This window comes from Neofelis nebulosa, chromosome 16 (genome assembly GCF_028018385.1).
Source record: "Neofelis nebulosa isolate mNeoNeb1 chromosome 16, mNeoNeb1.pri, whole genome shotgun sequence".
In the NCBI taxonomy this organism is placed as follows: domain Eukaryota; kingdom Metazoa; phylum Chordata; class Mammalia; order Carnivora; family Felidae; genus Neofelis; species Neofelis nebulosa.
This window is the reverse complement of record NC_080797.1, coordinates 28189614-28213900: the sequence shown is the minus strand read 5'-3', so window position 1 is coordinate 28213900 and position 24287 is coordinate 28189614. Positions and strand designations below refer to the sequence as shown.

The 24287-nt window shown below is 48.7% G+C and overlaps 2 long non-coding RNA genes and 1 pseudogene across 4 annotated transcripts; 1 reads left to right on the top strand and 2 right to left on the bottom strand.

The window, feature by feature from the left end:
* The first annotated feature begins 1598 nt into the window (after nucleotides 1–1598).
* Nucleotides 1599–10399, top strand: LOC131497786 (uncharacterized). 3 transcript variants are annotated; one of them, XR_009255148.1, is made up of 5 exons: nucleotides 1599–1680; nucleotides 5193–5325; nucleotides 8556–8989; nucleotides 9101–9296; nucleotides 10013–10399. It is a non-coding gene; the product is annotated as an uncharacterized LOC131497786 (long non-coding RNA). The 3 variants fall into 3 exon arrangements; XR_009255149.1 differs by having other exon boundaries at nucleotides 5193–7174; XR_009255150.1 differs by lacking the exon at nucleotides 9101–9296.
* Nucleotides 1835–6251, bottom strand: LOC131497791 (uncharacterized). The gene is made up of 3 exons (XR_009255158.1): nucleotides 6120–6251; nucleotides 5086–5846; nucleotides 1835–3284 (listed from the first exon to the last, which is right to left on the bottom strand). It is a non-coding gene; the product is annotated as an uncharacterized LOC131497791 (long non-coding RNA).
* A 3927-nt stretch (nucleotides 10400–14326) lies between the features above and the next one.
* LOC131497777 (leucine-rich repeat-containing protein 37A2-like) lies at nucleotides 14327–23715 on the bottom strand (annotated as a pseudogene).
* Between the last annotated feature and the right edge of the window lie 572 nt (nucleotides 23716–24287).

The following is a 24287-nucleotide window of genomic DNA, read 5'->3' as shown; positions in this document are numbered from 1 at the left end:
CAAAAGGAAGTGATAAGCTTCCACTGCCCCAGCTGAATGAGTAGCTATCCCTCACCTTCCAGGTATTTGGATGATACCTACCATTCCAGCAGCCAACGCGAGTAATGTAATATGGATGCCAGGAACACAATCCTTAAGGACAGGTACAGGGGACCTGACATCCAGGAAAAGCACTTGACCCACGGGAGAAGGATCTCTACTCCTCCACACTTACTTACCATCTGAGGCCCTGCCTCAGTTGAGGTGTTCGGCAAGTGCCTGGCTCTGAGAAAGCAGGTGGGGTTGGCAGGGGACTGCACTAGGTTCTCAGATCAAACGGGGACCACATCAAGGGAAGAATGGGCACAGAGCTGGGATGAAGAGTTGAAATGGGGATAGGAAGACGTCAATCTAACAAGATTGGGTAGGGGTGGCGGGAACTAGGGCAGCAAGAGTTGGGGGGTGGTTTAGCAAAGACTCAGGAATGAAGTGTCCTCAGGCTGGCTGGGGATGGAAAGAAAGTATGTGGTGGGCTGGGAAGTTAGGGGCTGAGTGGGTGAGGACAAGAAGATACATACAAGACTTGAGATAGGGCTGAGATCAGAGTTATCAAGAAGAGGGGGGTAAGCGCAATAGGGCATCTACTGTAGTGGTAGGTATGAAATGAGTGGGGGGAGGTGGGTGTTTTGGCTGAGCAGACCTTGGGGGGGCTGAGCAGGGGGGCTGGGATAAGAAAGCTGAGCCTGAAAAGGGGTAAGCCAGAAAGACGGGGAGGGGGAGGGGGGGGCTCGAGGAGGTTTGCGTGGAGCACTGGGATTGCCAAAGGGGTTGAGGGGTGAGAAGGAGATGCGTTAGAGGGAGGCGGAGGGAAGTGGCTGTCCTAGGGGTTGGAAGTGGGCTACCGTGGGGTCGAGTGTGGCTGCACTTACGCAAGACCAGTGGTGAAGGGGTGAGGGTAAGGGCTGGGCTCGGGTCACGGGTGGAGAAGAGGAAGGGGACGGGTCAGCACTGGCTGTTTGGGCTGAAGGCTCGGGTCCGAGTGGGGTAGGGTGCGGGGCTCAGGCCGGGAAGGGAAAAGGCTCTGTCTGAAGCGGGACAGTTTCTTTTTTTTTTAAGTTTTTTTTCAACGTTTTTTATTTATTTTTGGGACAGAGAGAGAGAGAGACAGAGCATGAACGGGGGAAGGGCAGAGAGAGAGGGAGACACAGAATCGGAAACAGGCTCCAGGCTCAGAGCCATCAGCCCAGAGCCCGACGCGGGGCTCGAACTCACGGACCGCGAGATCGTGACCTGGCTGAAGTCGGACGCTCAACCGACTGCGCCACCCAGGCGCCCCAAGCGGGACAGTTTCAAAGCGACCAAGGGTTTGCGATCACGGACAGGGCTGGTGACCCATCGCCCGTTCTCGTCTCGGCCCCGCCGTCCCCTTCTCACCCTCCTCGCCCTCTGACCCCTAACTCACCAGAGGGAGCGGGGAGGGGGCGCGGGGCACTCCTGGCCACTGCAGCCCCTAAGCCTCCGACCAGGCGCTGCGGCCTCCCGGCCAGGGACAACAGGAAACGGCGCTCGCGGCGCCTGACGCCATCACGTTGGTTCGGTGTCCGGCCCCCGTCCCCGGACCGCGGAGCCATTCGCGGGGCCGGCGGAGCCTCGGGGCGGGGCCAGCGCTCAGGAAAGCCCAAGTTACCAGCCCCAGAGCAGGTGAGTGATCTGGGCGGCTGGGGACTCTGCGACCCGAGATGCGCACGAAGAGGCGAGGCCACCAGGCTAGCCCACCAGTGTCGGGCACGAAGAGGCGAGGCCACCAGGCTAGCCCACCGGTGTCAGGCGGAACGTGTCCTACTGCCCGCCCCCAGCAGTGTCCGCGTCTCACTAGATCCCGGCCGCCTTCTGGGTTCATGACCTTGCCTGGGCACAGCACTATCCACCGTTGAGGCTGTCTGTTGGCCTCCTGCCCGGAAGGTTCCCACTTGTAAAATCGGACCAATAACGTCTACCCTAGTTTTGCCTCCCTGAGGGCATCAGTGCAGGTGGTGCTTCCCACCTGGTGGTTCTCAGGAAAAGCATACAGGTTTTGATCACCCCTATCACCAAGGGAGCACCTTTAGGTACCCGTCAGCCCCCAGGCATGAAGCTTAAGGTTCTGGTTATTCTCATCTAGCCAGGAAGTTGTTTGTTTCCTTTACTTGGTAGAGTTGACATTTCTCTTTCACATGGACTCAGAACAAAAGGTCAAGAGTGTGTGTTGGTGGGGGTGGGGACAGATGTCCTGTGCTTTGGACACTTCATACCTGCAGGCTTAGGTCAAATGGGATCTTAGGGCCTGAGTGTGGGGTGAGTACTGGGGTGGAGAGGTACTGCTACCTGCAGGTCCAGGGGGACTTTGGGGGTGTCTACAGGGCTGGTCTGGGAACGGGACACTTCTTGGAAGAAAGCTCCACTGATCTGGGCCAGGCTCTCCATCAGCCTTTCTGGGAAGGGGAGAAGAAGGGGTCCCAGTGCCTGTTTCCATTTATAAAACCAGCTGTTGGAGATGTGGCACCTGAGTGTGTGCGGGCTGCCTCTTCAATAATTCTCTCTCTAGGCGCGAGAACCACCTCTCCTCGATTTTAGACTAGATGAATCTGAGTACATTTAGTATGGTTAACAGTTGAACAGAAAGTTAGAAATAAGGACACGGAGGGATGCCTGGCTGGCTCGGTCGGTTAAGTGTCTGACTTCGGCTCAGGTCACAATCTCACAGTTGTGAGTTCCAGCCCTGCATTGGGCTCTGCGCTGACCGTGCAGAGCCTGCTTGGGATCCTCTCTCTCTCTCTCTCTCTCTCTCTCTCTCTCTCTCTCTCTGCCCCTCCCTCGCTTGTGCTCTCCCTCTCAAAAGTAAATAAATGTTAAAGATAAAGAAATAAGAACACAGAAGCAAAGCATTATCTTAGCGTTAAACAAGTTGGAAAGTAAGGAATTTACTGGGAAATCCAGTTTCCTGGGCAAAAGGATAGTGTTTCTGGTTATAATTATAGCACATCAAGAGCATCAGTGTCTTGATACAAGCATGCCCTCCCCCAGATGGAGCCAGCAACATTCCTCAGTTCTTCCAATGAATTTTTGCGCAGCCGCTGTCTGCAAAAGCTGTGGGAACCCCGCATGGTAATCTCTTATCTATCTTTTCAGGAGCCCCTGTCTCCTGGTCTTCTCTTACTTCTCAGGCCTCTCGGCCCCTCTGCAAAGTCTACGGGCTTGTCCTCCTCTCTGCATCTTACTCTGGCGCACATTTCCACCATTCGTGGGCCACGAGTCCACCAGGTAATCTGAGGCCGGAAAAAAAAAATCTCCCATTACCCTGTTATTTGAGCAATAATAAAGGTACGTGCAAAGTGCCATGGTGCCCACAGAGAAGAGGCCTTGAAGGTTATCCTGGCGGAAGCAACTTTTATCTGAGCCTTCCGGGTGGACACAGGAAAGGGCAATGCCGGCGAAGAGACTGGTAGAGAAACGGCTGGTGGGTAGGAATGCAGACTGAGCTCAGGGGAGGGTGCACGGAGAGGTGGAGAGGAAGCTAGGAAGTAAGGCCAGAGTAAGGGGAGGGGGCTTAGAATGGAAGGGGGAGATAAAGACAGATTGGGCAATGGGGAAAGGGAGGAGGCACAGACACAGCTGGAGGCCAGTGCAGGAAGGGCTCAGACGCTCACAAAGGCACTGGTCTGTCAGATTTCAAGCACTACGCATAGTCATTCAAAGCCAGGCAGGAGGACTGCAGGCATCTGAATTTCTCGGGGGTCTAAGGTGTAGATTGCTGAACCCCGCCCCTGCCCTGGAGAGTCACTCTGGGATGAGGTCCAAGAATTTAGCCTTGACCCAAACCTTTTCTGTCTCTTGCCCTACCACCCGTGGATCTGAAGGGTGAGAAAATGTGAGAATCTCTCCTTAACCTAGGAGCTGAAGGGCAAGGCATTTAACAGGTGTGGAAAATAGAGGCTCCTATTTGCCAGATAGGAATTTTGATTTATCCTTAGCAACCACCCTGAAGGTAAGCACCATTGTTATCCCCATGGCATAGATGATAAAACAGGCTTAAGAGAGGTTAAGGAACTTGGGGGCCCAAGGCCATACAACTCATAATTACTACAGGTGGCATCCTCACCCAGCTCTGATTCTAGCTGGAGAACTAGCATAAATCAGTGGCCGAGCAAGTGGGCTTTGGAGCCGGGAATGCTTAGGTTTGAATACCGGCTCTACCCCATACTGTTTTCTAGGCCTTCCCTAAGACAGCGCAGGGCCCAGCACAACCCAGCAAGTGTGGGCCTGAGACCACTGCCACAGTCAGTGGTTTTCATAGGCCCCTCGAGATGGCACCAGAGATAGAAACTTCTAAGTTTGATTGGTGGTTAGAAAAGAGAAGTAAATCACACCACGCTGAGGCCCCTCCGCCTCAGGCAGAGGGGCCAGAGTGTGTGACTTCCGGGAAGTTGCCCAAACTATCTGAGCCTCAGTTCCTCATCTGTAAATTGGGGAAAATATCAGTTGCCATGAGGATTAAATAAGATAATATCCTCAGGACGGTTTCTGGTCTGAAGTAAGCACTTGAGGATAACTAGCTATATTATTATTATTATTATTATTGTTGTTGTTACAGTTTTGGCTAATTCGTACCTACCCAGTCCAGTCAGATCTCCGTTTTCTAACTGGTCTTTGAGCACTGGAGTGAGAGCCTCTCTTGTTTGAACCCCAGATGTACCCTTACTTGGTCTCTGACCGAAATCATCTAAGCAGAACTAATGCCACCATTTCTTTTGAAACCGGAATAGGTAATGTTCTCATGGCTTCTGTTGCAGGAAGCTGGTTCTTCCCACTCTCTTTAAAAAATGGATTTAAAGGGTTCGTAAAAATTATGTGTCAATTCTAGCTCAATAAAGTTGGACACAAATACAGCTTTGAGGTGCCGTTGACAAAAGAATGGACTCTTTAAGCCTCCCAAATGTTATCACACATAGTTTACAGTTCAAATAGTACGAAATGAAATGGTGAGGAAACAGAATGACCCGCAGCAGCTTCTTGCCTCGGCCATCCCCACCCTCCTGGGCCAGCTCGCCAGTCCTCGGTCCTCCTTACCTCTCGCTGGATCTTCTGGTGCTTATCTCCACCTATCTTGTGTTTCTCGCTCTTAATTCTTCCATTTAAAAGATTTTTCTAATGTTTTTTTTTTTTTTTTTTGAAAGAGAGAGAAGGAGAGAGAGAATCCCAAGCAGGCTCTGCGCTGTCAACACAAAGTCCGATGCGGGGCTCGAACCCACGAACCGTGAAATCGTGACCTGAGCTGACGTCAGACGCTCAACCGACTGAGCCACCCAGGTGCTCTGATTCATCCATTTTAGACACTGTCTGTGGACTTCCTAGCAACACAGGCAAGGAGTTAGGTCTTTAACACCCCCCACCCATTCCATTCTTGGGGTTCAGTTTTGTCACTCTTGCCCCATGATTGATAGTGGTTGCAGAATTGTGACTAGGTAAGCATTGTTCACCGCAGAGCTTACTCATGTAGTCCGATGGCACTCGTTTCTGTCCCCTGACCCCCCGGGGTTTAATTTCTTCTCCTTCTCTTTCTGTGCTGCCCGCCACGATCACTCCTCCACTCCGCTCCAGTGCTCCGGCATGACAGTTAGTGCCGTTTCCCTTGGCTACCTCCTTGACCTGTCGTACGCTGCTGTCCTGGAACCTTCCTTCGCTGCTTCCTGGGCTGGGCTTTTCCTGGCTCCCTTCTCTTCTTGCTTTCTTTACTGTCTCTCTTAATCTGCAGTTAAGAATCCCTTTCTAATATTAAAAAATAGAATGGTCTTCGGACCTGCCCGTGATCGTAGGTATCCTTTCGATATCTATTAATTGGGACCAAAAATACAGAAAGACCAAAAGTTACTATGAAGGCACTCCTGCTCTTAAGTGAATTTGTGTTTTACTCACAATAGCATCTATGAACGTGTGAAAGCCTGTTCAAAGTTTAGGCTTAGGGTTAGTTCAATCTAGCCTCAATGTCTGGTCTTCCATTTGTCACCTCGCCCCCTCAACTTGCCGTGAGACAACCCCCTCTCTTGACTTTCTATTCAGTTCCTGTGCCCTAGCAGAGACTTAAGTACTGGTTTAAGGCCCACCTTGCAGGTGCACGTGACCATGGCTGGCCAATCAGGGTCTCCTCCTGCCAGATACAGGGTCCAAGCAGACCAATCAGAGGCTTTTTGAAGACTGGCTTTCCTTTATGAGGCTTGCTCAACCTCAGTGGAGAGTTGGAGTTACTAACGACTATCTTTGCAGTCTTGGGGCATCCATCCTGAAGGCTGAAGCCATCATGGAGGAAAGCACAACTGAGGGATAGTTGGGGAGAGAATGACGTTTGAGCGCTAGATGCGGCCAGCTTGAAGATCTTAGGCTTCCCGGTTATGTGAGCCGATACACCGTATGACATTTTTGGCTTAAGCATATTTTAGTTGGATTTCTTTCACTTGGAGCATAAAGAGCGGCGACTGATATCCTGTCTTTGTGAACTTGGGCAGGTTATACAAGCGGTGCGTACAGACTTGGACCGTGACAACGCAGCTCCCGCTAGGTCCCCTATGGCTGCCCTGTTATCAGCCTGAGCCTGAGACAGCTTGACATTGAATAGTCCGTTTTAGGGACTGGAGGAAACGACTTACCATGAGTCACTGCCCTAAAATATGCTTTCTACCCACATGCCCGGTGCCTGGAATTCTGTGGTGATGGTGGCATTCCTCAGGGTTAACCATGGCTCTCTTCAAACGGTTCTCCTTTGGAGTGTGAAGTCTGCGATACTTAACTTGTAGAAGTCCTTTCTTCTGGAGGTCCCTCTGGCAGGCAGTGGATCCAGGATGCGGTGTAGACAGACCTAGGTACACATCTCAGTTCCCAGTGGCACAGTCCCTTTGCAGCTTTGCGGGCAAACCCCTAGCACTGTGTGCTGACCTTTAGGAGGTCAGTCTGTATCACATAAGGAATCCTACGCAGAGAGTGAAGAGATGGTCTCAGATTCACCCAGTAATCTCCCTGAGTCAGCCCTGAGGGCAGGGCCTGGCCCTAGGCGTTGGGAAGAGGAAGGAGATGTGATTCTTGTCTTGTCAGGGCTCCTGACCTAATAGAGAACTGCGGTTGAGTCTTCACATGGACGGACGCTGTCTTTCACTCTGCGCCATTCGTAGGTGACGCCTAGAAGAGCAGGGCCACCGTGTTGTAGCCTCCGACCCAGGACTCTGTCACATTCTGGGAGAGAGAATTATGGGCCCTCCCCGCATCCCCGCTCCTGCTGTGTCTGCTCGTGGCCACAGTGTACTTTCCCATCCCCTGGCTTGGGGCTTGGGGCTCGGGGCTTGGGGCTGGTTCCGTGCTTAGGCTCGAAGAGGCCCGATGGCTCTTTTGCTTGCTCTCTTACGCTTCTCTTGGGTAGCCGCTGCCTCTTCAGCCTGGGTCCCGGCAGCAACACAGGGAGAAAAGACCAGCAGTGAGAAGCAGCGCCGATCCAGCCAGCAGGGCATTAAAGTACAGCGGTAACGGCCAACCCGTGAGAATCGGTTTCCCAGCCTCCTGAGTTTTGAGGATGGTCTATTAGTTAGCACTGTTGTGGCAAAAGATAACAGATACATGGATTCCCTCCGTTATCAGGTTACGTACAGGTTCAGCTGCTGCAGTAGAGACCCAACACAACAGTGGGTTAAGTGATTTTTTAAAATTCTTTTTTTTTTAATCCTTTTTTTCGGGGGGCGGGGGGGAGAGTGCAAGCGGGGGAGGGGCAGAGAGAGTGGGGCAGAGGATCCAAAGCGGGCTCTGCGCTGACAGGCTGACAGCACAGAACCCGATGTGGGACTCAAACTCACGAACCCCGAGATCGTGACCTGAGCTGAAGTTGGATGCTTAACCGACTGAGCCACCCAGGCGCCCTTTAATTCCTTTGTTTTTAAATGTTTATTTATTTTTGAGACAGAGACAGAGATTGAGTGGGGGAAGGGCAGAGGGAGACACAGAGTCTGAAGCGGGCTCCAGGCTCCGAGCCGTCAGCACAGAGCCCGATGTGGGGCTTGAACCCACGAACGGTGAGATCCTGACCTGAGCTGAAGTCGGACACCTAGCCGACTGAGCCATCCAGGTGCCCCAACAGTGGGTTAAATTAAAAAAACAGCTTCTTGGGGGCACCCGGGTGGCTCAGTCGGTCAGGTGTCTGACTTTGGCTCAGGTCACGATCTTGCCGTTCATGGGTTCGAGCCCCATGTCGGGATGTGTGCGGACGCCTCAGAGCCTGGAGCCTGCTTCACATTCTGTGTCTCCCTCTCTCTCTGCCCCTCCCCTGCTCATGCTCTGTCTCTGTCTCTCAAAAATAAGTAAACATTGAAAACAAATTTTTTTAAGAAGCAGCTTCTTGATCTCTCCTATGATAATCCGGTTAAGTACTGGATCTGGGGCTGGTTCGGTGGCTCTTATGTCAGGGAGCCAGGCTCCTTCTGTTTTCCTGCTCTACCACCCTGGGGTGTAGCCCTCGTCCAGACGAGGCCTTTGTACTGTTGAAATCTTCATTTCCTCCACAGTGTGGCGCCAGGCCGCTCTCTGCCGCTGCCCTGCCCTGGAAACACACGCAGCCTAAGCACCATTCCTGCCTCTGCTCTGGGCCTCGGGACTTTTCTTCTTCTTGAATGAGTGTGCTCCCGCCCCCCAGCTGGTGCTCCACGCCATCCCCCAGGTCTCAACAACATACCCCCACCAGGACCACAGGAGCCAGAGCTGGTCGTGCCTGGTGGTCCTCAGGACTGAGAGGCCCTGACCTCCGTGGGGGCAGGAGCCGGCCAGCATGACCAGTCGGGACTCCCAGGTTAAGAATCCAGTTGAGCCTCCTGGTCCTCCTCAATCTGCTCTGCCCTTCGTCTCCCACCCCCAAATCCCTGCCGACCTCCAGCCCTGAAGAAGCCGGAGAACCTCTGCTTCCCCCACCTCCCCGTCCGCCTTGTCCTACTTCAGTAGTTTGGTGAGCATAAAAAGGCCTGTCAAAGTGGTCCCTCTGTTTGGGGGATGGGCTCAGGAGGGGTGGGCATGTGGGTTCGGAGGGTGACAGATTCTTTCTCCAAATGCTCGCCAGGCTCCTCCGAGCCCTCTTCTTGATTCAACCTTGCTTGGCCTGTGAAGACTTGAACAAACACGGACGTGGTTGCTGGCAGCTCGTGGCCGCATCCCTAGTAGGACCCTAGCCTCCCTTAAAGTGCCTGCCTGCAAAACTCCCGGCTGTCTAAAGGATTGGCTGCTGAGTCCAGCCAACGCCTGAAGATCGGGCCCCTGTCTCCCAGCTTCTGTGAGAGGGCAGGAGCTTAACTTTGAGAAGTGTCAGCAAAGCCAGATGGGTCTCATATGGGCCAGCGTCCCTTCCTGCTTTTTGTCATCTTTCACTTCTGATTATAGAGCCCCCCACTCATTCCCTTCCCTAGTCCCTCATTCTCCCTGTGAAATACCCCATCACCTCTGTAATAATCCCAGTCGGGTGCCTGCTCACGATGAACCCTTTCCCCTACGGCACTGCAATACTATGTTACTGACTGAAATCTGTCTGGATTACTTTAAGTAGTGTCTGCTTTTGTTTATTTTCATCAGGGGAGGTGTGCAGGATCAGCCTTTTAATTTTTTTTTTTTTTAATATTTATTTTTGAGAGAGAGGCAGGGTGCAAGCAGGGGGGTGGGGGAGGGGCAGAGAGCGAGTTAGACACAGACTCCAAAGCGGGCTCCAGGCTCCGCGCTGTCAGCACAGAGCCCGACGTGGGGCTCAAACCCAAGAACCGTGAGATCATGACCTGAGCCGAAGTCGGTCGCTCAACTGACTGAACCACCCAGGTGCCCCAACAGCCTTTGAAATTAAATTATTTTCAGGATCAGCTTTTTAAGTAAGCATCCCAGGGATGTTTGCGTATAGAGGTCCAAAGGCTGTATTTTGAGAAATCGTGTTTCCCTGTGGAGATCTTTTCTCTGGCAGCCCTTTTGAATGGGGGCTATGTTTTCTCAGATACTGCATTGCCAATAGTCCATCCAGCTTTAATTCCAGTGAGAACGTTCCGGAGATGAAACTAAGAATCAACTCCAGGCGCTTCTCCAGTCACCTCTGGGGATGAGTGTATGTCGTCAGCATCCAGCGCCTCACCTGCTGCCCAGCTAGAATGACACCTTTCAGGGTTTCTGACTTAGAAACACGACCACCAGGTTACTCCACGTGGACACCACCCCCCTTTTACAAAGCCTTTGAACACCCACCCATCAGGAGGGGTTTGCTGGATAATGTTGGTTGGCTCTTGACACCCATTTCTAGCCCCTTCTTTGCAGGTCCTGGAAACCCACGAACCATCGTTCACAGATTCCCTCGACAGCAGAATTCTGCCGATAAAGCGTACCTGTGTGAAATTTGGAAGGCGGAGGTGGAAGGAGGTGGAAGCCATGCTTTTCTCCTCTGTAGCAGCAGACATGCAGGCTGAATGTTGGAGTCCATACTCCCCACCAGTCAGGCTTGGGGCCATGGGGCTGTAGTGACCCCGGCAGTGGCTTCCCGAAGTTTCCTGACCGAGTGGCAGCAGCAACTTTGAATCTATGGAAAGCAACTGTGGTAAAGTAACCTGAGAGCTAGTGGTGCGATTCCCCCCTGGCCCTGACCTTCACCACCGCGAGCCCCACCAGTGGTGAGCACCAATTGCTTGTATGACCTTTGTGTGTGTGTGTGTGTGTGTGTGTGTGTGTGTTTGAAATATCTAGAATGGTTTGTTTTCCTGGCTATGGTAGTTTTAAAATATGTTCACAAAACTGAGGGTTGATGGGGGGTGGGAGGGAGGGGAGGGTGGGGGATGGGTATTGAGGAGGGCACCTTTTGGGATAAGCACTGGGTGTTGTATGGAAACCAATTTGACAATAAATTTCATATATTGAAAAAAAATAAAGATCTACTGAATGAGTGCTGGAAAAAAATAAAAAAATAGAATAAAATATGTTCACAAATTCTTTGACTCTTCTCTCTTTATTTTTATTTTTTTTTAACGTTTATTTATTTTTGAGCCAGAGACAGAGCATGAACGGGGGAGGGGCAGAGAGAGAGGGAAACACAGAATCTGAAGCAGGCTCCAGGCTCTGAGCCATCAGCCCAGAGCCCGATGCAGGGCTTGAACTCATGGACTGCGAGATCGTGACCTGAGTTGAAGCCAGACGCTTAACCGACTGAGCCACCCAGGCACCCCGACTCTTCTCTCTTTAAAAGGTGGGGTCTAAATTCCCACCCCTTGAATGTGAACTGGATTTAGTGACTAAGTCACTGCTAAATGCTGCTCTGTGCCGTCTGAGGTGAGGTCATAGGAAGGATACCTTCTGTCATTTCTGTCTCAGATCACTCACTCTGGAGGTACCCAGCCATCATGCTGTGAGGACACTCAGTCAAACAGCATGTGGGCAGGCTCATATGGCAGGGATCTGAGGCCTCCCTCCAACCCCCTTGACAGCCATGTTAAGTGAGTGAACCACCTTGGAAGTGGACCCTTCCGACTCAGTCGGGCCTTCAGATGACTGCAGCCCTGTGGTATCTTGAGAATCTCACAAAAGACCCAGGGGCAGAAGTGCCCAAGCTATTCCCGAAATTTTGCCTCAAAACTTTTGAGGAATGGGGCGCCTGGGTGGCTCAGTTGGTTGAGCGTCTGACTTTGGCTCAGGTCATGGTCTCACCATTCATGGCTCCGGGCCCCGCATTGGGCTCTGTGCTGACAGCTCAGAGCCTGGAGCCTGCTTCAGATTCTGTGTCTCCCTCTCTCTCTCTGCCCGCACGCTCTGTCTCTCTCTCTCCCTCTCTCTCAAAAATAAACATTAAAAAAATTAAAAGAAATACGGCAAGGTAGCAGTTGAGACTGATACGTACTGTGCAAATTTGAGGTCGTGTTATAGAAACATTTTCTAAGCTTCACTTTATGAACCACATTTGAGCTAATGGAAATATTCCAAAATAGGAGAATGGAGTTGCCTGGAATCCCGGCCCACACTTCGGGAAGCCCAACTATGCCCAGATGGGTCTTCCTGGTTTCTCGTCAGCTCTGTCTCTGTGTCCACCTCTCTTCTTCAAAAAGTCACCACCGGCCCCCGCTCCACCCAGCTCATGAAGGAGTTTGAGCTGGTATGAGGAGTTTCTGCCCTTGTGACCTAAGAGTGACTAAAGGGCCTAGTACTGCGCCTGGCTCAAAGCAGGTGCTCACCAAACAGGAGCGGCCACCATCCTCATCGTTGTAATTATTGATTCTTTGATGGTGACCATGGCTTAGACGTCTCTGTAGCCCTGCACCCTGCAGCAGGGCAGTATAACCGTCAGCAGGCTTTGGAGTTAACAGGCCTGGATTAAACCCCTACCTGGCAGTTTTGGACTTGCGGCCTTGGGCACCTGAACAGGGTACCTACATCCTTTAAGCCCTGTCCCCTTATCTGCCAGATGGGGATGATAAAGTATGTTTTCACGGACTGTTGGGCTAAATTAAGACTGCAAAACGCCCAACCCAGGCCTTGACACCAAGTAAGCAAGTAGTAAAGTAGGTGCTGCTGCCGCTTCCGATTACTGTTACTCTCTAGTCTTGTGCTTTCAACACACTTATTTGTTGGCTCACTGAAGTCACCACACAGAGACAGACACTTGGTGGCCGTTCTCACTAAAACGCTGGGGGAATGGGAGCAGGCACCAGGAGAACAGGTGTCCTTGCCCAGCAGCAGCAAACTAATAAAGCCGAAGAGGCACTGATGGGCCAATCACCCCGCTCGGAACCGTTCCTACCAACCCTGCCAAACCTGCTGGGCCGTGCCCCAGTCCTACTGTCCCCTCGGGGGACTCTGTTGGTGGCCAGCGGTTGCTGCCATATTCCATCACCTATCGCTAAGCCACCAGCATTTATTTGGGGGCATTTAAAGAGACTGTCGGGGGCGCCTGGGCGGCTCAGTCGGTTAAGCATCCGGCTGTGATCTCACGGTCGTAAGATCGAGTCCCTCGCATCCGGTTCCACACGGAGCACGGAGCCCGCTTGGGACTCTTTCTCTCCCTCTCTCTCTGCCTCTCCCCCCTTGCTCTCTTTCAAAATAAACAGACATTAAGAAAAGAGATTATCACACCTTGTTAATTCAGGATGTCTTTTATTCACTACTGTATTTTGACTCTGACGTCCTTTTTCTAAAATCTGTCATTCATGTACTCAGAAAGTATAGATGACTTCATTATTTTTAATGTTTATCTATTTTTGAGAGACAGTGTGTGAGCTGGGGGGAGGGACAGAGAGAAAGGGAGACAGAGGATCTGAAGTGGGCTCTGTGCTGACAGCAGAGAGCCCAATGCAGGGCTCCAACTCCCACACCATGAGGTCATGACCTGAGCCAAAGTCGGATGCTCAGTGGACTGAGCCACCCAGGCACCCCGACTCCTCCCAACATCCTAAATGTGACTGGTTAACGCCCTCCTCTGCAGAAGTGGAGGGATGTTTGCGTCTTCTGCACGTTGTGCTGCATTATCTCTTGGAATCGTGCAGCCCTGATCTGAGCTGGGTAGGAAAGCAGTGGTAGGTGTGGTGCTGGGCTGAACTGGAGAGAGCCCAGCCGCACGCATCCGACCCTCGGTGGGGTCAGCAGAGGCTAGTGGGGTACAGGTGAACAGTAAGTGCCCCCACCAATAAGTTTTCTGAAATAAAGGCCTGAGCAGGGCAGTCCTGGGTAATTACTGCTCTCACACATTCTTTAACCCTCCAGCATCTCCCTGCTAGCTCTCTGAGGGTGGGGACTTTTTTTTTTTTTTTAAAGAAAACAAACAAAGAAACCCAATGGGAATTATCTACTAGCTTGTAAGGTTGAGGAACACCCTACTTCCAACTACACATTTTGTGTCTGAGTTTGAGCTCTTGGAAGAAAGACAGGCCTCAGCCCTACAGTGGAGGTCGGCTCAGCGATCCAAATAGTCTGGCAACCCCAAAGACCTTACAGAGGGGCCAGAGAGAGATGATCCTCTATGGGCAGGGGGTCAAGCGCGTTGTGAATAACTGGTATTTGGTGAGCCAGGGGAGAGAGCACCAGAATAAGCTGTTAATTAACTTAATAGTCTAAGCCCCTTGAAGATACGTTTTCCAGTTTCCAGAGACTGACCGTATCAGGGAAATGACGGAAAGACGCCCCATTCACCCTACTTTGCCCATACTGTGTCTTGTGGAAATACTGGCTACCACGAGGGACTCTGGCTTCAGTCCTGCTTCTCTCGCCTGTGGCCCCTGTTGTCTGTAGATAAATATTTAACTGTTTACGTTTTAATTCCTTACCACGTGGCTAGAATTGGTTATGGATTTATACATTTTAATATGAGAAAAACAAGTATTTTATAAGCAATGCTGAGAAGCCAGTATCGGAAAGTAAACTTTGTAGGTGGCCTGAGGCAGGACGGCGTTCACTCTGTGACAATCTCACATGCTGTCTCACTCTCGTCACCCAGCTCTTCAGTAGTGGAATCTGTGGTCCGAGTCTTCTCTGCTGTGGCTTTGCCAGCCTCCCTGGGAAAAGGAGAAGAATGCCAAGGCTTTGACTCTCGAAAGGAACAATTCAACTCTTCATAATTTCCTCATTTTAGAGAAAATCTTCCCCAATCACGTACCCTAGTTCCATGTTGAAAATCTCATCTTCATCAGAAGAATCCTTGTCGTGTAGCTTCTGTGCCATGTTTTTCTTGCGTGTGGCATTGAGAGGTCTGTACATGTCCCTAAGCCAAAGTGGCCGCCTTCTCCAGAAAAAGCCCTCCTAGAAAACAGAAAGGACAACGTTAGGTCTGTTTCCCCTGCCTTCTCCAGCCACGGTACTTTATCCTCCTCAGATTTACCTGATTGTCACTTTCCTCTGAGCATCTCTTACGCAGCAGAGATCCAAAGAAGCCCCTTGAAGGAAACACACACACAGACAATTAGTGATTCGTACCATTTTCCGTGCCTCTCACAATGTATTTCTCCAGTCTTATTAGCAAGCAAAATCAACACAGACCTGGGATCTCAGAAATAATTCCATACATGCTGGGCTTTCAGAATTTTCCTGTGTCTGTCCATAATGGCCCCACAGTGTCCCTGGGAGACCTTTGTATGTAACTTGACATGAAGTATAGGCAGGATTTTCACCCTGCTCACCTTCTGGCCCTTGGCCAAGTGCCCTTGTGCAGTCAACAAACTGGGTGACCACACGGCAGAAGCACCTAACTCTCTCCAGAAGCATTTTACATCAGTCCCCGCCAGGCTTAGCCTCACAGGCATCATTTGCTGGCGGGTGGGGAGGTGTTTCTATTTTCCTAGCTGCTTTACCTTACAAGATGAATCGCACCGAGTGAATGCCTGAGTCCAACCAGCAGTTATCTAGCTCACTGACTTTCACACTGCAGGCAGATGAGTGAGTGAGTCGTGAAATCACCTGAAAACACACGGCTAGCGCTAAAACACAAAATACTCTTTTTGAATACAAACGGAAAAGGGGGTACCTGGGTGGCTCAGTCAGGTGAGCAGCCCAAGTCTTGATTTTGCCTCAAGTGATGATCTCACAGATTGTGACATTGAGCCCTGTGTCTGGCTCTGTGCTGATAGTGTAGAACCTGCTTGGGATTCTCTCTCTCTCTCTCTCTCTCTCTCTGCTCCACCCTCCCCCCCAAATAAATAATAAACTTAAAAAAAACAGAACAGAAAGAACCAGAGTGTATGGTAAGTTTGTTTTAGAAGGTACTTATGTCTATACGGTATGTGTGCACTGAGTTGTGACATGAAATGCAGTTCACAGCCCAAGAACAGTGTAGTCAGAGACGTGCCCAACTGGAAAGGAACCATCTTCTTTCTGGTTCTAGTGGTACTAGTGATACAACCGTCCGGCAAGACATCTTCCTTTTCTCCTTCTCCATCTCATTATTATAAAAGGAAGAGATAAATGATTATCTAAGGTCTCTCCCAGTTCAAATTCTATTGGGTCTGGATAAAGGGAATGGAGAGCGGGGCCTCGAAAACCAGAAGGAGGAAGAAGGAAGTTTTCCCCCCACTTTACGGGAGGGACTCATGTATTCTGCCTTCCATCATGCTTGAAGACTAGCCCCTTCACCCCACGACTTTTGGCCCTCCCTATCCCTTCTCCAGAGCCTCTGAGAAGGTCTGTGGCCAGGCCTGATGCCCACCGCCAGCGGGAACGGGTCTGAACATTTCCACCCCCGTCCCCCCACGATCTTTCTTTCAAGGTCTAGTGAGCAGGTGCTCTGTGCCAGTCCCATTCTAACTCGGGTTTGGCTGGGCAGCTAACTTTGCTGGATCCAGGCAAAGCATTAGGCCAAATATGTATTCTTTCTGCCTTTGGTGATTTCCTGGCTGTAAAACAAGGGGATTGAAATAGATGAGTTTGAAAATCTAGTTCTAAAATTCTACTTTAACGATTGCCAGACTAATATTTACCTTGAGCCTCCTTCTTTACCTTCCTTGGCTGCTGTTCTATGAGAATAAATCTGTTTTGGAAGAAAGCATGATCACAGTTACCCATCACAATAACCATTCCCTCCAAATCTTTATTCATTCCTTTGCATTTTAGGTCTTATCTACCCAGTGAGATAACTTTTCCTAGGACAGGAATTTGTTTAATAGTCCTTTGACTCTTCAATAACACCTAACTCGTGTGCAGCTGGTAATACATTTTACTGACTGCCTCAGATAACATTCAACAGATAATTCCTAATAAAAATTCTTGGGAGGAGGAAAAGAAAAGTGTCTACCAGAAACCTAAACAGCAGCACTGTTTTAAAGTCAAGGACAAGAGTAGGATGTCTGTTATCACTGCTGCTATTCATTGGTGTTGAGGAGGTCCTAACTGATGCACTGGGGAAAAAAAAAATGGAGTCGTGGAAAGGAAGAACTAAGACGTATTTGCATACGAAATTACAGACAAACTAAAAGGCCCAAGAGAATCAATTAAAATTTTATTGGAAGAAATATGAGAATTCAGCAAGATGGCTAGATATATATAAAATCAAGAGATCAACATGTAAACCTCAATGACTTTCCTATGTTCCATAAATAATTAATCAAAAAACGGAAGAATTATCCCATTTACAATTATCAATAAAAAGCCATAAAGTACCTAGGAATAAACTTAGCAAAGAGTGGGTAAGACCTATGCGATGAAAACACTAAAGCTCTTCTGAAGGACATTAAGAAGAAACGAATACGTGATGTGAGACACTATTTTCCTAGAATAGTGTAAAGATGTCAGTTCCCTTCAAATTAACCTACAAATTCGAGGCAGTCCCATTCAAATCCCAAGACAGTTTTTTAAACAAAAACTGGCCAGCTGACATTTGGTAGAGAAAATGTGCAAGCATAGCTACAAAATGGATGAAAAAGAAGATCACAGAGCAGACATTAAAATACGTTCTTACAGAGCAACTGCAGTTAAGTATGTAGCGTGATACTGATACAGGAAAAGAAAACCAGGTTGATAGAATAGAGTCCAGATAAAAATAGTATTTTAGACCCATGAAGAAAGAATGAACCATTCAATAAAAGATTTTAAAGTAACTGGATCTTTATGCAAGGGAAAAAAGTTAGATCCCCTACCTTGACCGTACCAAAACACCAGACAGATTCCATACGGATTAAAAATAAATAAATCACAACAAATATTATAAGAGCACAGAAGAAAATATCAGAGACTATTTTTATACCATGAGGCGAAAAGGCCTTGTTAACAAGACCCATGTCCCATAAGCCATGAGGCAGATATGGTGACGGACTGTCCACACCTCCTGTTCATCGTAGTCCTTGCCCCCTTGATCCCCTGGATTGTTTGTCCTCTTCCTGTTGATTTATAAAACTCTCTTCATATGAAATATATTAATCCTTTCAAGGGCTTTCACTGAATTTCAATGTTTCAAATATTTGTCAGTGTTTTTATCGTGAAGGAGACGGAACAGTGGGATAGGAGCACAGGCTGACTGCAGGCACAGCTGGGTTCTGCTTTGGGTTTTGCCACAGGGGCCTTAAGCTGATCCCCTTCTATGTAGGAAAGAAGGATGGTGATATCATCCTCACAGGACTGTGGGGATTAAATCAGATGTCTGGTTTATTCCAAGCAGAAATCAGACAAGACGATCAAATCTATCAAATGTTTCTGCATGTGGTATCAGGTCACAAAGCTTTTTCTCACCACAAGATTATAAAAGTATTGATTCTATTTTCTTCTAGTACTTTGAGGGGTTCTTGTTTCTCTTTTTTTACATGTACTGAAATATGTTTTTTTAAGGTGAGAAATAGGGATCTGTTGTTATTTTCCTCCCAAATAATTAAGCAGTTGTTCTATTACCATTTATTTATTTTCTTCCACTGATTTGAATACTAAAAGGTAACATTTCAATGTTTATTTATTTTTGAGAGCGACAGAGAGAGAGAGAAAGAGTGAGAGAGGGGCAAAGAGAGACACACACACACACACACACACACACAGAATCCAGAGCAGGCTCCAGGTTCTGAGCTGTCAGCACAGAGCCCAACACAGGGCTCGAACTCCTGAACCATGAAATTATGACCTGAGCCAAAGTAGGACGCTTAACCAACTGAGCCACCCAGGCGCCTCTAAAAGGTAACATTTCAAAAGTCCTAGTCATCCACGGATCTGTCTATTGCTGGACTCTGTAGGCTACTTCACATAAATATTAGGTTGCATTATTCCTCATTGTGAAATTGACACAATGCCTCATCTCTTCCTTTGAACATCATTATTGTCCACTACAGGAAAAAAACTGCATGGTCTCTGACCTCAAAAAGTGTATCATCTAAGTAGGGAGAGGAAATAATGAAACCACATAAAAAAATATAAACACAAGGTTAAACCACATAGGAATTTAAAACAGCAATAGGAGTTTATAGAACTTCCCAAAAGCAAAAGGCTGCAGGCCACCTCAAGATGCAGAGTACTGACTGGACAATGGCCAATGATTTCTCTTCCCAGAGGTCATGGTAAGTTGACCCCACGCTAGTTCCTAGGCTCTTAGGCTGAGAAATCAGACTCTGATCTCATCAAGAGAGAACGCACTTCTGTCTGCATGGAGGCAATATCACCTTACCAATGTCACAGGACTGATCAAAATCAGAATGTCAGGTCATGACTTGACAATAAGGAAAACATCCATTCCACAGATAGGGCATCTGTGTCCACATGATTGGGCATTACCTCCTGTGGAGACAGGCCTCTGTGGCACACTGAAGTATAACCAGAAGGCTATTTGGTGAGAAGAGAAGTGGAAGAAAAGTAATTAGCTGAATCCAGTGTTTCATGGAAAGGACGGAGGTAGCTAGATCCATCCATCTGCCCCGCGGGCACAGCCCGGCTGGTGGGCCTGACTCTCATCTGCTGCCTGAGGTGCCATCTCTACTCTTAGGCAAGGCTAGGTGGGCACTGCCCATGTTGGTCTCTTCCTCACCATTTCTATGCTTTTACTACTGACCAACCCTCCAGAAGACAGACATGTTTCTCCTTAGCAGTTAATACATCCAGTCAGGTTTTACTCAAGTCTGATAGACCAGGAAGCCTTACATATCTCTGCTCTGATCCATGACCTTGATATTTCTCTCTTGAGGAGCTGCCTTTTAACAAACTGTTTAGCATATTTTTGTGATCAGGGGAGGGGAATGCGTCACTGCAGACCCTAAGAAATGGTGACAATCTCACAGAAGGACTAGGTCCAGGAGTATTACAGTATTCGGGGAAGGCTTTGTGAAGAAAGATGAACTCGAGTTGGCTTTTGAAGGCTCACGGGACTTCCACCAGCAGAGTGAAATAAAGGAATTTCAAGTGGGCAAAGTCACCAACAAAAGTAGGAATGGGCATGGTCTGACTAGGGGATGGTGAGGGGCTGCTTTGGCTGAAATGGAGGGTTGCCATGACAGATGGCAATATATAGATATAGATATAGATATAGATATAGATATAGACATAGACATAGATATATAGATATATAATAAGCATATGTATATTTGAATAAATATATTGAATATATATTCAATTCATACATAATTGAATAAAAGGTAAACAGGCAAGCTCCAGGAATAGGCAACTGTAATTATGACACGCTTTGAGTAGCCTGATGCAGGATTTTAGCTGCCGGGTTTTAACTGAACCTGTTTACACAATGCCTTGCGTAGTGGAGGAGAGAGCTGTAGGTACATCTAATTAATCAACAAGATGACACTTTTATCTCTAAGCCATGCCCTTTCTTCCAAGATGACTGATAGCTCCATGAAGGTGAAGACTATTTCTCTCTCATCATTTTAGCCAACGAGGAAAGAAATCAGTGGTAGTAGGAGGATGACTGGTGAGTGCATCGAATCGACATAATTTTTTTGAGTTGAAGAAATTTTACTATCATGTCAACTGTGGCCTTCTTAGACCTAATGTCTCAGAACAAGCTAATGGCTTGTTATCTTGGTTACAATCCACAGATGTCTCCCGGCAGTGGGGTTCCTTTTAAAATCCCTGGAATATACTTTGCAATAAAAGGACAAAGCATATCTCAGTCCTCCAGACTGAAGAGGGATATCAAGTCGTGATAGGTGGGAAAGTGGCTTTGATTTTCAGTTTGTGGGTTCTGAATCTATTATAAAGAAGGAATATAGTCTGGGAATCTGAATTAATTGTTGTCCTTACCTCAATGAGACAGAAAACCATGATCAAAACCATCACTACTACAGTCACAGATATTGCCAAGATGAGTTTGTTGTTATAGCCATAGCCTGGAACTTCTTTTGTGAGCTAAAAAAAGGGAAAGAACAATTTTTTTAGAAAACAGAGATAGGATGAAAGTTAACTATTCTTTAACGACTCTAAAACCCCATTCTTTCCGATGAATCGCTTATAGGTTCTTAAGGAATATACCAAATCTAATGTGATATGTAATCTTAATCATTAGCATTTTCTTCAAGACTTGATGTATCTTGTATGTTAGGTCCTCTTTTTGTCTACTCTGGGAACAGTGGCACTGTTTCCTAAATGAGCAAAGTGGCAGATCGCTGCCTTAGCCAAAATTATGTGGCCAAGACAAGACCCGGACTAGGAGCCCCTGGTCCTTGTGCTTGGGTCCATGTCCTAAACCACCTAAATGTCAAGACCCCACATTTTGGGATTTATCCTCACCTCCCTTGACTCCTGCCCTCTCTGTTCACTCTGGACTTCTGTGCTCTCATTGATATAATTCTCATTTTTCCATTGGTCCATATCCCACTCTGCCTTGGACACCTTTACTTCTTGCTGCTCGCTGAGAAGCTTCATCAGGAGGCCTGTTCTGGAGACGAGCTTGGCACAGGCCAGCTGCACCTGGGTCTCAGAGCAGTCCATTTTCAAAGTCCGGATAACATGAGAAATGAGCCTTCTCACGTCATTGCTGGGGATGAGGGACTGTAGCTGCTGGTTTAACTGAATTTCAAACAGATCACCTGAGGACGAGAGCTTTGACACAGTGAAGCCTGTGGCTTTTGGGGGCAAGCCAGTGCCCGCATTGTGGTATTCCCGTTGTGTATCATTGGTTTGTTTAATGGTCGGCATAGAGTTGTCTGCAGTAACAGTAGAATTAGCAGCGGAAAGATTCTTACGGTCTGTGAATTCAGGGAGGGTTTGTTCTGGCACAGTAGTGTTTCCTGTAGAAATATTTTCTTCAGAAACATTTTGGGCAGTAGTGTTCTCTACAGTAGCGTTTTCTCTGTAAGTTCCTGAAGGAGCAAATAATTCTGGAAAAGGATTTTTCTGAGGACTCAGTTCTCCCGGAGATGAAAAATCCTCTCGTGAAGGGGAATTTATGAGGCTCCTGACTGCAGAGGATGGAGGCCTCTTTGCAAGCAGCTGTCTATTACTGAGTGAACTTTCCTTTCTGGACTTTCGATTCGGTTTGGCCTTGGGTGTTCTGTGGACCACACGGGAGCGACTTTTATGAAAGCGGTGTGTCTTTCTGGGGTGTGAGGCTGGTCCGAAAGCCTTCATATTTCTAACTCTAGCATTTGCATCTTCTAGAACAAAAATGGTGTACGTTAAGTCTTTTGATTCTTTTTTCACGTCAGGTGGGGATTTTGGAGCGGGGGGGGGCAGAAGGCCTGCCCAAAGAGTATTGCTTCAGGAGAGAAGAGACCGCTGCCTTGTGCTCATCCATGAACGAAGGCTCTGGATTGAAGGAGCTTCCCACTGATTTGCTGGGCCTGTGCGCCACGGGAAGCTCCCCTGGGGATGGTGTCCTGAGCCTTCTTTCCTTGGGAGCGGGGGTGGCAGAAGGCCTGTCCAAAAAGTATTGCTTCATGAGAGAAGAGACCGCTGCCTTGTGCTCATCCATGAACGAAGGCTCTGGATTGAAGGAGCTTCCCACTGATTTGCTGGGCCTGTGCGCCACGGGAAGCTCCCCTGGGGATGGTGTCCTGAGCCTTCTTTCCTTGGGAGCGGGGGTGGCAGAAGGCCTGTCCAAAAAGAATTGCTTCATCAGAGAAGAGACCGCTGCCTTGTGCTCATCCATGAACGAAGGCTCTGGATTGAAGGAGCTTCCCACTGATTTGCTGGGCCTGTGCGCCACGGGAAGCTCCCCTGGGGATGGTGTCCTGAGCCTTCTTTCCTTGGGAGCGGGGGTGGCAGAAGGCCTGTCCAAAAAGTATTGCTTCATGAGAGAAGAGACCGCTGCCTTGTGCTCATCCATGAACGAAGGCTCTGGATTGAAGGAGCTTCCCACTGATTTGCTGGGCCTGTGCGCCACGGGAAGCTCCCCTGGGGATGGTGTCCTGAGCCTTCTTTCCTTGGGAGCGGGGGTGGCAGAAGGCCTGTCCAAAAAGTATTGCTTCATGAGAGAAGAGACCGCTGCCTTGTGCTCATCCATGAACGAAGGCTCTGGATTGAAGGAGCTTCCCACTGATTTGCTGGGCCTGTGCGCCACGGGAAGCTCTCCTGGGGATGGTGTCCTGAGCCTTCTTTCCTTGGCCATGTTCTCCACAGATGGCTGGGCGTTCTGTTTACTCTGGATGTTCTGATGTCTCAGTTCTTTTAAGTGCCTTTTCCGTATGCCCTTTGGGCCCTTGATGACCTTGTTCACTCTCAGGGACTTTTTCCCCACACCCTCAACCTCGTCTAGGCTCTTCTCCTGCGGTTGGGCAGTTTCCAATTTCTTTGGAAAGATTTGACGTTTAAACTTGGGACCTAAAAGGCTGGAATGTATAAGCATGGCCATTTTTTCTTTCTTTTTCACGTCATCAATTTTTTCCTGAATTTCTGCATCTAACAAATTTTCCAGAAAGTAGAGTTTTCTCAGTTTATTCTTGTAAGTTGAATTGTTGGATCCAGGTTTAAGAGAAGGGTCCCCTCTGTCGTTCATCGAGTGACCCACGGGCTTGTCTCCCTCTTGCACATTTGAAAACAGAAGTTTAATCAACGGTAACAGCGTCGATTCTACGTCTTCTAGATTGCCCTCCGAGAAATAAGGCAATATGTAATTCAGTGCACTAATGACATCACTTTCGTCATTGAAGTCTAGCTGCTCATTCATAAAGGCTGACAAACTGACACGATCTATGTCTGAGGATGCCTTCTCTGGCTCAATAGTCAGCTCCGTGCTGGCGCTCTTCTTTCGAGCTGTCAATACCTTCATGAATGATCCTTCTGCATTCCTTAGGTATACTTCCTGATCTGTCGAAGAAGAAGAAGAGATGAGTTTTGATAATGAAAGACTGACAGCACAGCTCTTTGTCAATGCAGTCATATGTCCCAGTCAAGCAAATTAAGAATCAGCAAATACTTGAGCGCCATTTAGAGAGGAGACGAACTCAAACTTGGACCTACGATTGGCAACAACAAAAGGACAAAAAGATGTGTTTTGAAAAAGTAGCTATTTCCTCAGAACATTCCACAGTGTGAATAACTATATTTAGAGTTATTCCATTGGTCCCTAAGGGCCGATTGCCCAGGCCTCAAGAAAAGCCAAGGCCGGAAGATACTCGGCTAAACTGTGTGCAGCTCTAGTGCGACTCCTGGCATTCACATACCCCACCCTGTCCTGCTTCGGGGGCAGAGGGAGCGCGAGTCTTCCTCCTTCTACGTCTTCAGTGGGCTTGAGTTCTTGCTCAAGCAAGATGTGTCCAACGTCCCATACCTAGGGGAGCGTGAAGCCTATATGAGTGAAAGGAGCTGTGGTGATGCCAAAGCCCACAGGGCAGGGGCAAGAGAAGGATTCTTAGACACTTCATCCCCGGGAGACCCTTGGGAGGGGAATGCAAGACAGC